The 12806-nt window shown below is 35.6% G+C and overlaps 1 pseudogene; it reads right to left on the bottom strand.

Annotated features, from left to right (window-relative positions):
• LOC132313865 (endoplasmin homolog) overlaps nucleotides 1-12425 on the bottom strand; it is a 48097-nt pseudogene extending 35672 nt beyond the window's left edge.
• Between the last annotated feature and the right edge of the window lie 381 nt (nucleotides 12426-12806).

The raw sequence follows: 12806 nt of genomic DNA, 5'->3' as shown, positions 1-12806 counted from the left end.
AAGAGGGTTTTGTTGGTTGAATTATACTACAATGTAAGCTAATGTAATGCAATGTAAAACAACTAAAACAAGTGAGATGTAGAGAATAAGAGAGGGTTCTTGGGATATAGAGTTCACCACTAAGCCTTGCCTTCCTAGACATTTAATATTTAATAAATTAGGGGGATTATATGTTGTAAACAAAGTGTATGCCATTAATTGAAATATTAAACTTGGATGGCCAAGCACGCATACATTGTCTAATCAATCTAGTGAACAGCACAACATATCAAATTAAGCTATTAATCCTTCCATAAGCCCACAGTTAATACACACTCAAGAATTTAGAGAGATATACTACTTGTACTCATAAGCATAGATCATCAAACAATAAGAATGAAATGTCCACCTATCTAGGAAATTAAAGCAATTACATTATAACTATGATAACGAAATGAAAATTAAACTAATTAAACTAAGGAGGTGGAATAATCCATCAAGAAATAAGTATGAACCATCAAATAAACCACACGACTAATCTATTAAGCACCATGCCTTGACCCACACTAGACCAATCATTGTAATACACATAGACATGCATCAAATGTAAAGAATCAAATGTAAAGCACATGACCATTCATTCTAACATACATAGGCATATGAATAGAATTAAAAGATCAATTGGAAGTATTAAACTACACAAATCATGCACAAACAAGATTTATATATATAAGAGGTCAAAATAAAAATTATAACACAAATCCCATTAATTACAAATATCAAAGTTTAGGAGGCATGCTTAAGGCTATCTCTAGCCCCAAGAGAATAGTCTAGCCACTCATTGTTGTTGTCATCCAACCCTCAAAGGCTTTCTCCATGGTTGAATTCATCCTTCTCCCTTGGTGTTCTTGGTGGAAACCCTAGAAGAATGGAAGAACTTTCCCAAAATGTAATTTCTCTTTCTAATCTCTAGCCAATTCTCCCTCTAACTAACCAACCTTTTTACTAAAAATAGCCAAATTCCTTATATAGGTAGTTCAAATGTCACACCCAATTGTCAGACCTCGTACACTTGGACTTCTAAATGATTGCACTACGAACAAACCTTCAATTCAGCTTGAAATCTATTTTGCACGCATTTTGAGGTAGTTCAATTGATCAAATGGTTGCTCTGATCGATCGAAGTAAGGCAGCACAATTATTTGGATAAGGACAAAGGATGAGAAATTTTTAGAAAAAGGATAAAAAGTGGTTATGAGGATAAGATCAAAAGGTTCGATCGATCGGATGAAAGGTTGGATCGATCGAATAGGAAATTTTCCTGAGGATAAGGACAAGGGTTCAATCCATCATGGCAGGGTTGGAACGATCGCAATGCGATTGATCATAGCTTGGTTCGATCGATCGAAGAGGGCTTTTTCATCATTTTGCTTCCCCAAGGCTCTAATTCAGCTGATTTAACATGTTTTGGAGATAAGTGACTAAAAAGAGAATAACACGAAATTAAAATAAAATGAAAAAATAAGATAGATTAAGGTCTTAGAATATTCAAGATTAAGGGATTTAAATGCGCACTTTTCAACACTTATCACACCCACAAACTTAAATATTGCTAGTCCCTAGCAATAAACTATAAAGTAAAGAAAGAAATGAATAACTAAACAACTATAAACTCAAAAACAATAAATGGATATCGCCACTTTCGTAAGGAACACGATTGCATTTAGCATATGCAACAAGCCTTTTAAACCCCAAGGTTACCCTGGTGGACGAGTGAAGTCTCGTGAGGGTTTTTATATATGATACCCACAAACATTAAGTTATTTCTCACTAAAGAAGCACCAATATTCGAAACAAGCATTGAAAGAAAACTACCTCAAGTATGCAATTTTTCAACCATTTCCAAGCAATCTTCCAAAATTTCAACATCAAGCAAGCAAGTATGGTCCTCCACACATCAAGAAAATGATCATCCAAATTAAAATAACTCTAGAATCATTTTTAAGTGAACCGGCATCAAATATGTTGCTATCTAAGCTAACTAAAGAAATGATTACATCCAGTCTCAAGCTAGCACACAAATCTAATACCGATCATCAAGACAAAGAATGAACATTTTATTAAAGCTTTATTCATCTAGGTGCACTTATTCTTTCTACTCGATTATTTTTTATTTTTATTATTTTTTTATTGTTTACTAACCCTAAGGATCAAAGATGGAAGCATGGTGTAATGTAGTGATCTATTAAGCTTTCTAGCGATTCATAAGGTCGAATGTTAGGCCAATAACTCCCAAACTGGACAGCTTTAGGGCACTAGGTGTTTAAACACCCCTAAGGACTTACAAATTCAAATCAACTAGGCTACAAATCAAAATAACCTCCATCCAATCATTTCCCACTTCTCACTTTTTAGGAAAAGTCCTTACTTTTTTATTTGCTTTTGCAAACTTGCTTCTTTTTTTTTTTACAAGTTATCAACCTAGAGTTTGGGCCCTCCACCTTTCGGCGCGAGAAATTCAGTGCTTGATGAGGCTAGAATCCTAGCTACTCAGTGAAAATGGTTTATTATCCACCTTTGTCAAGAATGAAAGCTTTCCATGCACTACTAGCTCAATTGGGATATAACCAAATTAATAATCAACAAAGCATGTACCCCACAAATGAATGCTAGTGTCCGCCTGTGTAAGTGTTGAATCCTAGAGTGAATCTCAAAACAATCACAAAATCAAGATGATGTGGGACACAAGTGCAAGCAAGATATGAATCTTTCAAAAAATTTACTCCTAAATGGCAATCCCCAAGCCATACAGGAGTATTGAACTCTCAAGTCAAACAATTTTTAAATTTTAAGCAATATGGTCCTCAAAATATCAAAATCATGGCTAACATCGATCTCAAATCTCAATCATACATTTAAAGATCAAAACTTTAAATATAATGCAACAAAGCCACCCTACCCCCAAACTTAAACCGCACATTGTCCTCAATGTGCAATGAGAACAATGGAAAAGATGAAAAGAATATATCGTGGTAGCAAAGACATGAAACTCGGTAATGATCCATTTGGAAAAAGTACACACCCAAACTTGGAATTAACAACCTACTTGAATAACCACACTAGCAAACTCACATCAAATATCAAATTGGATAAGATAAGTAAATCAAGCATTCTAATGCAACATAGCACAAGATGGAAAAGAGATATGATATTAAGCCTAAGATAAATTATAAAGTATGCATAACTACACAAAGGGGCACAATGTTGAAATTTTTTTTTTATGTTTTTCATTATTATTATTATTATTATTTATGAAAGCATGTAAAGAAACAAAAATGCAAGAAATATGCACAATGATTGCTAAGTTTAACGTCTCTAGCAAGACGGAATCCCACTTTGAAAGTTTTTTTTTTTTTCGATCGATCATACCATGATCGATCAAATCTCGATCGATCAAAGGTTGGCATGATGGACAGAGAACTGAAAATCTATAGAGAAATTCGAAAGATGGGACAGGACCTGAAATTTTCAGAGCTTCAAAAGTTTTCTAAGTATGAAAGTGCGATCATTCACAGGAACACTGGATCGATCGAAGATTACTTGGAACGATCGAACAGAAAGCTCGAACGATAAACGGAGAGCTGAAAATCTGCTGAGAATCTTGAACGATGGGATAGAGACATGAAAATCTGCAGAGAAATGACTGCAAAGATGTTCGATCGATTGAAAATGCTCTTATGATCGATCGAGCAGGCACTAAATGCTTAATTTGAAGATGAAAGTGCATACATTCCCTATCAAAACCTCAAAACAACATTGATGATCCCACATTGTATCTAGACAACACAAGAATTAAAAAATAAAAATAAATAAGGGAGGAATAGGGTTAAAAAACCCTATGAAGTACTAGTGTTTAAAGTCTCTAGCAAGACTTTGGGCTCTTTTAGCCCAGCTCAAAGATCATGGTAGGCATCCCCTTCTTGATGGGGTGAATGGAACTTCAAACACAACCCAACAAATTAGTCCCTAAGGAAATTGTTGGATTTGGTTCAAGTAAAATTGATGGCCTTTGGTTAACAAAACTTTTGGGCTTCTATACCCATTCAACATTAGACTTGAAAACAATATCTTTTGGAAACTCTGTCAAAGGCAAACCATTTAGATTTTCAACACAAAGCAAGGACTCATTCTTTTTTAATTCATTTGCAAAACATTTTTCAACAACATAAATGTCTTTATGTTTGTCCATAAAGTTGGGGGTTAGATTAAAAATGTTCAACTTCACTTTCATGTGACCAAATAAGATCTTTATTATCCCTGTCCTACAATTGATATTGGCATTGGCGGTAGCAAAGAAAGGACAGCCAAGGATAACGAGAATTTGGCTCTTAGGATTTGGAACTGGCTCCATGTCAATGACAACGAAATCGACCGGAAAGAAGAACTTGTCAATTTTAATCAAAACATCTTCAATGATACCCCGGGGCTTCTTAATTGATCGATCGGCTAGTTATAAAACTACCAACATCAGTTTCAAATCACCTAAGCCCAATTGAACATAAACCAAATAGGGAAGAAGATTCACACTCGCTCCTAAATCCAAAAGAGCCCGATTGATAACATGATCACTAATAGTGCATGAAGTGGTTAGTGAACCGTGGTTTTTGAATTTTGGGAGGGTGTTGTGTTGCAAGATAAAGCTCAGTTGTTCAGTTAAAACAACTTTTCTCGGTGCTTGGCTTTTGTTTTTCCTCCTAAGGGTGCAAAGATCTTTAAAAAATTTGGCATAAGCCGGAATTTATCAAATTACATCCAAGAGAGGTAGATTAATTTTTACTTGCCTAAACACATCAATGATTTCATTAGCCTTGTTTTATTACTTTTCAAGAGAGGTGGATACTTTTAAAGCATTCAAAAATGGAGCTTTAGGCTCAAAAGCTTTTTCAAAAACATTCTTTGAAGCATTTTTAACAATGGGATTTTTCACATTTAATAAAGGAGGAGTGGGATGTGAGACGGGACGGGTGTCAACACTAAGTTGCACCGGTTCACTCTCTTCATTGGAAACACCAACTTGATTGTCAATAACTCTTCCACTTCTCAAAATGTTCACCGCATTCACATATTCAAGTGTATGACCTTCTGAAGAGGAATTGGTCTCCACAACAAATTGCTACTTCAGTGGGAAATTCAAAGGCATTTTTCCTTTCTCCCTTGCATTCAACGTGCTAGCTATTTGCCCGACTTGGGTTTCTAGCTTTGCAATCGACTGGGAGTGAGAATGAAGTAATTAAGTATTTGCCTCTAAAGTACCCAAAGCAGATAAAACTTTCTCTTCAAATGTAGGACTTCTTGAGTTTCCTTGAGAATATGATGATTGGTTTGGAAAATAAGAGTTGAAAAATTGATTTCCATTTGATGCTTGGTAAGATGAATGATAACCTTGGGAACCATGGCCGTGCATAGAGGATGGAACATATTTGCTTTGGAAACCACTTTGGGAGGGTTCAAGCCTTCCTCTTGGCTTTTTTAAGAGAAATTTGGATGGTTCCTCCACCCGGGATTATAGTGAGTGCCATAGGGATTATTCCTTTGGTTAATAAAAGCGGCATTAACTTGCTCATAGTGTTCATTATGCGCATGTTCATGAGGACAATTGGAAGTGGAATGCCAAACACTAGAACAATTTACGCATGATTCATTAAAAGGATGATGAGTGATTAGGGGAGGAAAACACTTGATGAGCCGAGTTTTAGTTGATCAAAAATTAATCAAACCTTCGGGATAGCGACTTCACTTCGGCGACTATATCATTAGAATTATCAACTTGATACAAGCCTACATTCTTCCTTCAACCTACATTTCTACCAATTTTAGATGATAAAGATCAGTGCATTAAGTTTTCGCTCATGCTCTCATATAAGCGCCACACAAAAGTAAGCAAGAGAGAGAGAGAGATCTTGGGGTTTAGAGGTCACCACCAAGCAATGCTTTTCTACACTTCCAACTAGTGACTAATGAGGGTAAAGTGTGTTGCAATATTTATGTGTGTGTGCTTGGTTGATTCAATTAGTAAGGGTGACCAATTTAAGCATACATTGTCTAATCAACATGTGAAAAGCACAATATATCTAGCAATTAAGTATATATTGTCTAAATAGAATGTGAGAAGCATAATATACCTAGCAAGTCATTAATCCTTTCATTAAGCTCACAAGCCAAACACACCACAAGGTTAGAGACATATGCTACTTGCATTCAAAAGTATGGAACATCAAACAACTAGCATGGATTCTCCTCTCATCTAACAATTATGCTATCATTACACTACAATTAAACTAATGGCATGAAATTAAACTAACTAAGCTAAGGGAGAGACATAATCCATTGAGAAGTGAGTATGGACCATCTAGAAAATCACAAGAGCATTCTTTTAAGCACAATGTTTTGACAATCCCTAAATCCATAGCATTAATACGCATAGACATGCATCAATTACACAAGGAATAGAGGTAAACACATGAACATCTATTCTAGCATACATAGACATATAGATAGAATGAAATGATTGATTAGAAGCATTAAACCACATAAATCATTGAATAAACAAGATCTATATGTATAAAAGTGTCAAAACATTAATTACAACACTAATCCCTCAATAATACACAAGATTAAGATATAGAAAGCATGTTTGGGGCTAACTCTAGCCCCAAGAGGATGTCTAGCCACTCATGGTGATGATGCTCTAACCCTTGAGGGCTAATTCCATGGTTGAAATTTGCTCCTTGTTGATGAAAAGTCTCCAATGGTGTCTCTAGCCTCCTCCTCTTCTAAACTTCCTCTCCAAGAGATGATATGAAGAAAAAAAAAATGTTGGCTCCCCCTTGTAAAAGCAATCCTTATCCTTATATAGGTAGGTTAAAATGACACCCAAAATGAGCTGGGGTCGTGCACACAATATTCCCTAATGATTGAATAAAGAACAACTTTCAATTAGATGGAATTTTAACTTTTTCGCACTGGAGGAAGTTCGATCAATCGAATCTTGAACTTGGATCGATCGAAAGTAAGTGAGATCGATCGAACTTAGGCTGGATCGATCCAACTGGCTGAGCTTTTTGGAAAAAGACAAATCCGAGATATTTATGGGAAAAGGACAAAAATGGTTAGTGGGTGGTACAGCTGTGGATAAGATCAATCATTTGAATAAGGACAAAAGTTTTCGATCAATCGAAGGATGGTGTTGGATCGATCGAACTTTTGGAACTTTATGCTTTTGGGTCAAGGCTTGGATCTATCTTGAAGTGCTGAGATCGATCATTGTTCGATCGATCGAACCTTGAACTTGGATCGATCGAACTTTGCTGCTTGCCACATTTGGCTTCATTTGCTTCCTTCTTTCTCCACTTTGCTCCTTTCTTTGATTAATCCCATAATTGCTTCAATTAAACTCTTATTTGGCTAGGTTAGCTTATTTTCGGGATAAGTGCCTGAAAAAGGAAATAATACAAAATCAATCTAAAACGGTAAAGTAAGATAGATAAAGGTACTAGAATGCCTAAGTTTAAGGGATTTAAATACGCACTTTTCAGTGCTCATCATATTATACTCATTGGGCACATAATGGTCTCTTAAAACATGGGGAGGATTCACAATCGGTGGTTCTATATAAGCTCCATGATTTGCTTGAACAACGGAAGGTGGGGGTGGTGGTACAAAGAATGGCCTTGGCATTCCATTGGGACTTAGCCTTGTTGTTGTGGAACAAAAACTCTAGGCATGCCTAATGGTACTTGAATGTTATTATGTTGTTGCACATTAGGGTGAAAAATGCCTTGTTGGTCGATGTGACTAAGGTCTTCAACATGGTCCTCATTATGGTTATCCATTGATGAAATAGAGTCACTTGAATTACCCTTTCCCCTTGGATTATGAACAACCAATTCAAGATTAAAATTCAATGGGACAAGAGTAGGATTCAAAGACTTACGACCATACATGTGATGTGTGTTTTTATTTATCAATAATAAAATACCACTCGCAATAGAACGAATCCTTGTAGGATAGGGCTATGTTGAGGTTGTCGAACCTCAAGGACTGTGGTGGTTTATCGAGTCTTCAATTAATACTACTTTAATTTACAAAGAGATTTGATTTGCGTGTTGTGTTGCAATTCAATAATATAAAGGAAAATAAACGGAATAAAAGGATTGAGATCAAGAGAAGAAATACTTAGGGATTGACTTCACCACGAACATCATACTATAGTCAACTACTCAATCTCGGGATTTCAATAATTATGCATAATATGGAATTAAACTCAATAACATTCATTTAATTCAGATTAAAGAAAGATGTTTCATAAATTTTAATTAACTATAACCAATCTTCAGTTTGCACGAATTATCTACCTACATACTTTTAACTAATTTTGTAGTATAACTCGTCTTCCCTAGGCAGAGACTATGAAAACATTCATTCATGAAAAAGGTTTAAACACCATTGCGTGATTTCCATTCTTATATCTAACAGGGCTCCGCCAGATATCGTCCATACGAATAGGTTGAAAATAATTTATGAGCAGTTATATTTAAGACAAGGTAATAACTAGTCAAAAACTATTAATTCATTAAACACCAATTGAGTTGGCCCAATTACCCAAAATCATGCAATCAAAATACATAATATATTAAATTCCCAAAGTACAGAACAATCAAACCATAGTATTCGGATTTGGGCTACATCAATGCCCTAAGATAGGAATTAGCTACTCATGACGATGCAAGATATCATCTATGTTGTTGTGGTCTTCATCGCCATGTACCGCCAAAACTCCTTTTGGATCTTCTTCTTCAAAACCCTAAAAGCCGCCGTGAGAGAGAGATATGAGAGAGAGCAATCGATGGATAATATGGAAAAGAGCTGATATGATGGCCTTGTGCCTCCTTTTATAGAAGAATTAACTTCTAATAAGGGTTGGATGGGCTTTTAGGTCTTCTGGGTAATCTGGGCCCATAAGGAAACAAAGAAATATGATTTTTGGTCATTTCCGTATGTATTTATGACTTCCAAGATGTCCAAGCTTGAGCTTTAGAATCCCAGGCTTGAGTTTTGTGGTTCAGGCTCGAGCATCACCTGCCAGCAACTTTGTCTAACTTTGCAATACGATTTTGACACATTTAGATTGCCAATTTGGAGATGGCTATTAAAGATAAAAACATCAGGCTTCGAGTCTTATTTTCAAACCCGCTAAGTTTGCTTAATTTGGAGTTCTGAGACAAAAGTTATCGACAAAATACTAAAGCATGTTCAGAGTTTTCAGCTATGCTCGAGCTGGAAGTGTTGGTGCTCGAACTTTTTGATTCGTGCTCGAGCCTTAAAGCTCAGGCTTGAGCTCTGGGTGCAAAATTTGTTTGGAACATCTTTTTATTGATGGTGCTCAATCCACTTTTCATGGTGCTCGATCCCAAGGTGTTGGGCTCGAGCTTTGGGGTTGTAGGCTCGAGCTTTAGGTGTTAGTGCTCGATCCCTGAGGTTTAGCACAAGGTCTGGGAGCTTGGAAATCAACTCTTCAAATTCCGACACCGTATGCTCAAGCTTGAGGGTCAAGGCTCGAGCCCTTATGGTTGGGCTCATGCACCATTTGTTAAGGCTCTAGCTTGAAGGTGCAAGGCTCGAGCTTCAATGCCTTGGTGGAATTTCATGTTTTATGTTCGAGCCATAAAATTGAAGCTCAAGCTTCTGAACTTAAACTCTTCCAAAATTCACTATTTTGGCTCCTAGCTTGCTTCGGATCACCAACAACAACGCGGTAAACTTTATTATCATTCTTTTCATCATAAAAGCCCGGTTTTAACTGCTTCTTTATGAAAACACCTAAAAACACAAAATACATAGAAATCAGTCTAACAATGGATAAAAGTATCACATTAGGTCTTAACATACGTATATTTTGGGGCTCAAATATGCAATATTCAGCGCTCGTCACACCCCCAAACTTACATATTGCTAGTCCCTTAGCAGTACAGAACTAAAAAGCTATTTTTGTGGGAATTACGGCTATATTTAGCCGATGAAACAAGCCTTTAAACCCCTAGGTTACCCCTAGTGGACGAGTTATAGTCTCTTGAGGGTTTCTAGTGAAGATACCCACAAACTTCAAATTAGTGCCTTAATTGCATGGTAAGCTCATTCAAATCTATTTTCATATCATAATGTCCTAGCAATGTATCAATCAGTCAACTACCATAAGTATAAGGAGCTATATTAAACAGGAAAAATCTCTAACTCTCAATATCATATTAATAGCCATAGTCCCCATATGTCAGTTTAATCACATGTTTAACAATCTCGACCCCCAAAATCCTTTTTAATAGTGAACTTACAATTTTAAACATGTGGCTTACCATCCATACTTACATCTCACTCATGTTATCCCTCAATTCACAAGAAACATTTCAAATTCTGATCCCCAAGGTATTTTCCCTAATTTTCTCCAGGTATGCATTTTTCATTCATCACTCAATTTTTTCAACTCTTTTTTTTTTTCTTTAAGAGGGTACTATGTAATGCTCAAGTCTATTAAGCATTCTAAATCACTCTTGTCATGATTTTTTAACCAATGACTCTCAAACCAAATGGCTTTAGGGCAATAGGTGTTAAAACACCTCTACGGACCTAATTGCTCAAGTAATCTAGGCAACCTAAACTTCTTATGTAACGAACTTTCAGCCAATGACTCCCAAACCATTTGGTTTTAGGGCATCAGGTGTTGAGACACCCTTAAGGACTTAATTGTTCAAGTAATCTAAGTACAGACCCAAACTTGACCCCTGTTTTTTTCTCTTCTTTTCATTTGTTTCTTTCACATTGGTGCAGAACTTTTTTTATTTTATTTTTTTCCTTTCACATTGGTGAAGAACTTTTTTTTTTTTTCATTGCATACATACCATTTTATTTCTATCATTTTTTTTTATACCTTGATTCTCAAAATCATCAAATTCACCTGCTCATCTTAGTTTAATACAAATCAAAATAAGATTTCAAATTTATACCCCACAGAATGCATATAAGTGTGAACATGTGCAAAGTGAAGTACTTTAAAGATTAAAATCGTCAAATAGTAATCATCCTGACAAAGTGGACCACAGGCCACCAATTGATATCAAAAATTTTCAAAAATCCCAATTCAACATGAATTAAGCATACAAGCAATTTTTAACCAATATCGGACTGCATATAGACATCACAACAATCAACAGACTCAAAATCATGCTTAAACAATTAAATTGCATCTTCTTGTGCACAATATATCGACAACAAAATTTTAAAAAGCACTGCCTTACCCCCAAACTTAAGATGCACATTGTCCTCAATATGTGAAAACAGATGTAGAGTTAGAAAAATATTACCAAATACACAGAACTAGCAAGGATCAAGAATTGATAGTTCAGAGGAATGAAATCGGCACCTCACCCCCAAACTTAGTCCTTTGTACCTGACAAAATAATCACACTCCATAACACACATCATAGTATCAAGTATATGGAGTAAAACAAATATATATATATATATATATATATATATATATATATATATATCATGCACAAGTCAATTTTTTTTTTCTTTTTTTTTTATAATTAAAATTAACATAAATTAACCTAATCTAAAAAGAAAAGAAAAAAAAGTACACAAAGAAACTAACATTCTTTTTTTTTTTAATAAAAACAAACCTAAACTAACCTAATCAAAAAATACAAGAATAAACTAAAAACCTAGAAGAACTGAAAAGAATAAAAATAAACTATGGTACAAACCTACAAATGCTAAGTTTAACATCGATAGCTCGACAGCATACTAAGTTTAATGTCGATAGCTCGACTGTACACCACTCCTTAGCCTGTATCCAACAACTCAACTACCTCCCTCATCCCAAAATCAGTCATTTGGGTGATTATGAAATTCGAAACAGGAGGAACCAATGTGGTTCCATCAAGACCCATGAAACAATACTCAAGCTTATCCGGTGGTGGCTTAAGCTCAAGTTTGTGAAAAGACTTACAAGAAGGACAAGAAAGATTCGAAATCAAAGGAGGATGATCTTTTGTTGGAAAGATGGTGACTGAATCCTTATTAATGACATCAAGAAAGAAGCACTCATCTTTTTCTAAAGAATATGGAGTGGCATTGAAGATGTTTAATTTGAGCGTCATGTTCCCAAAAGAAATATCCATAGCCCCAGTCCTATAGTTAATGTTGTCATTCGCTGTAGCTAAGAATGGACGACCAAGGATCTCAGGAGTACATCGATTGGGATCATGGACAGGTTCTGTATCCAGGACAAGAAAGTCAATCGAAAAATAGAACTTATCCACTTTAATGAGAACATCTTTAATGATCCCATGTGGTTGCTTTATAGATTGATCAGCAAGTTGCAATACCATTGTTGTGGGTTTAAACTATCCCAAGTCTAATTGCTCATACACCGAGTAAGGAAGAAGATTAACACTCGCTCCAAGATCAAGAAGTGCCCTGTCTATCACATTGTTTCCAATGATGCAAGATATGGTAGGAGCACCAAAATCTTTGAACTTAGGAGGAATGCTATACTGAATAAGTGCACTGACTTGCTCAGTAAGATAAATTTTCTTAGAGACTAGGCTTTTTGATTTTCTCTTTTGAGTGCACAAGTCTTTCAGAAATTTAGCATAGGCAGGGATTTGATTAATAGCATTAAGGAGAGGAATATTGAGTTTTACCTATTTAAAGACATCCATCATGTCTTGGATTTTCTCTCCTTACTTACCAAAGTAAGAGGGTCCCTT

Source organism: Cornus florida, unplaced genomic scaffold (assembly GCF_030987335.1).
Source record: "Cornus florida cultivar Cherokee Brave unplaced genomic scaffold, ASM3098733v1 CherokeeBrave_3.0.0_Hap2_Chr06, whole genome shotgun sequence".
Lineage (NCBI taxonomy): Eukaryota > Viridiplantae > Streptophyta > Magnoliopsida > Cornales > Cornaceae > Cornus > Cornus florida.
The sequence above is the reverse complement of the archived record's forward strand: the minus strand, read 5'-3'. Positions and strand labels throughout refer to the sequence as shown.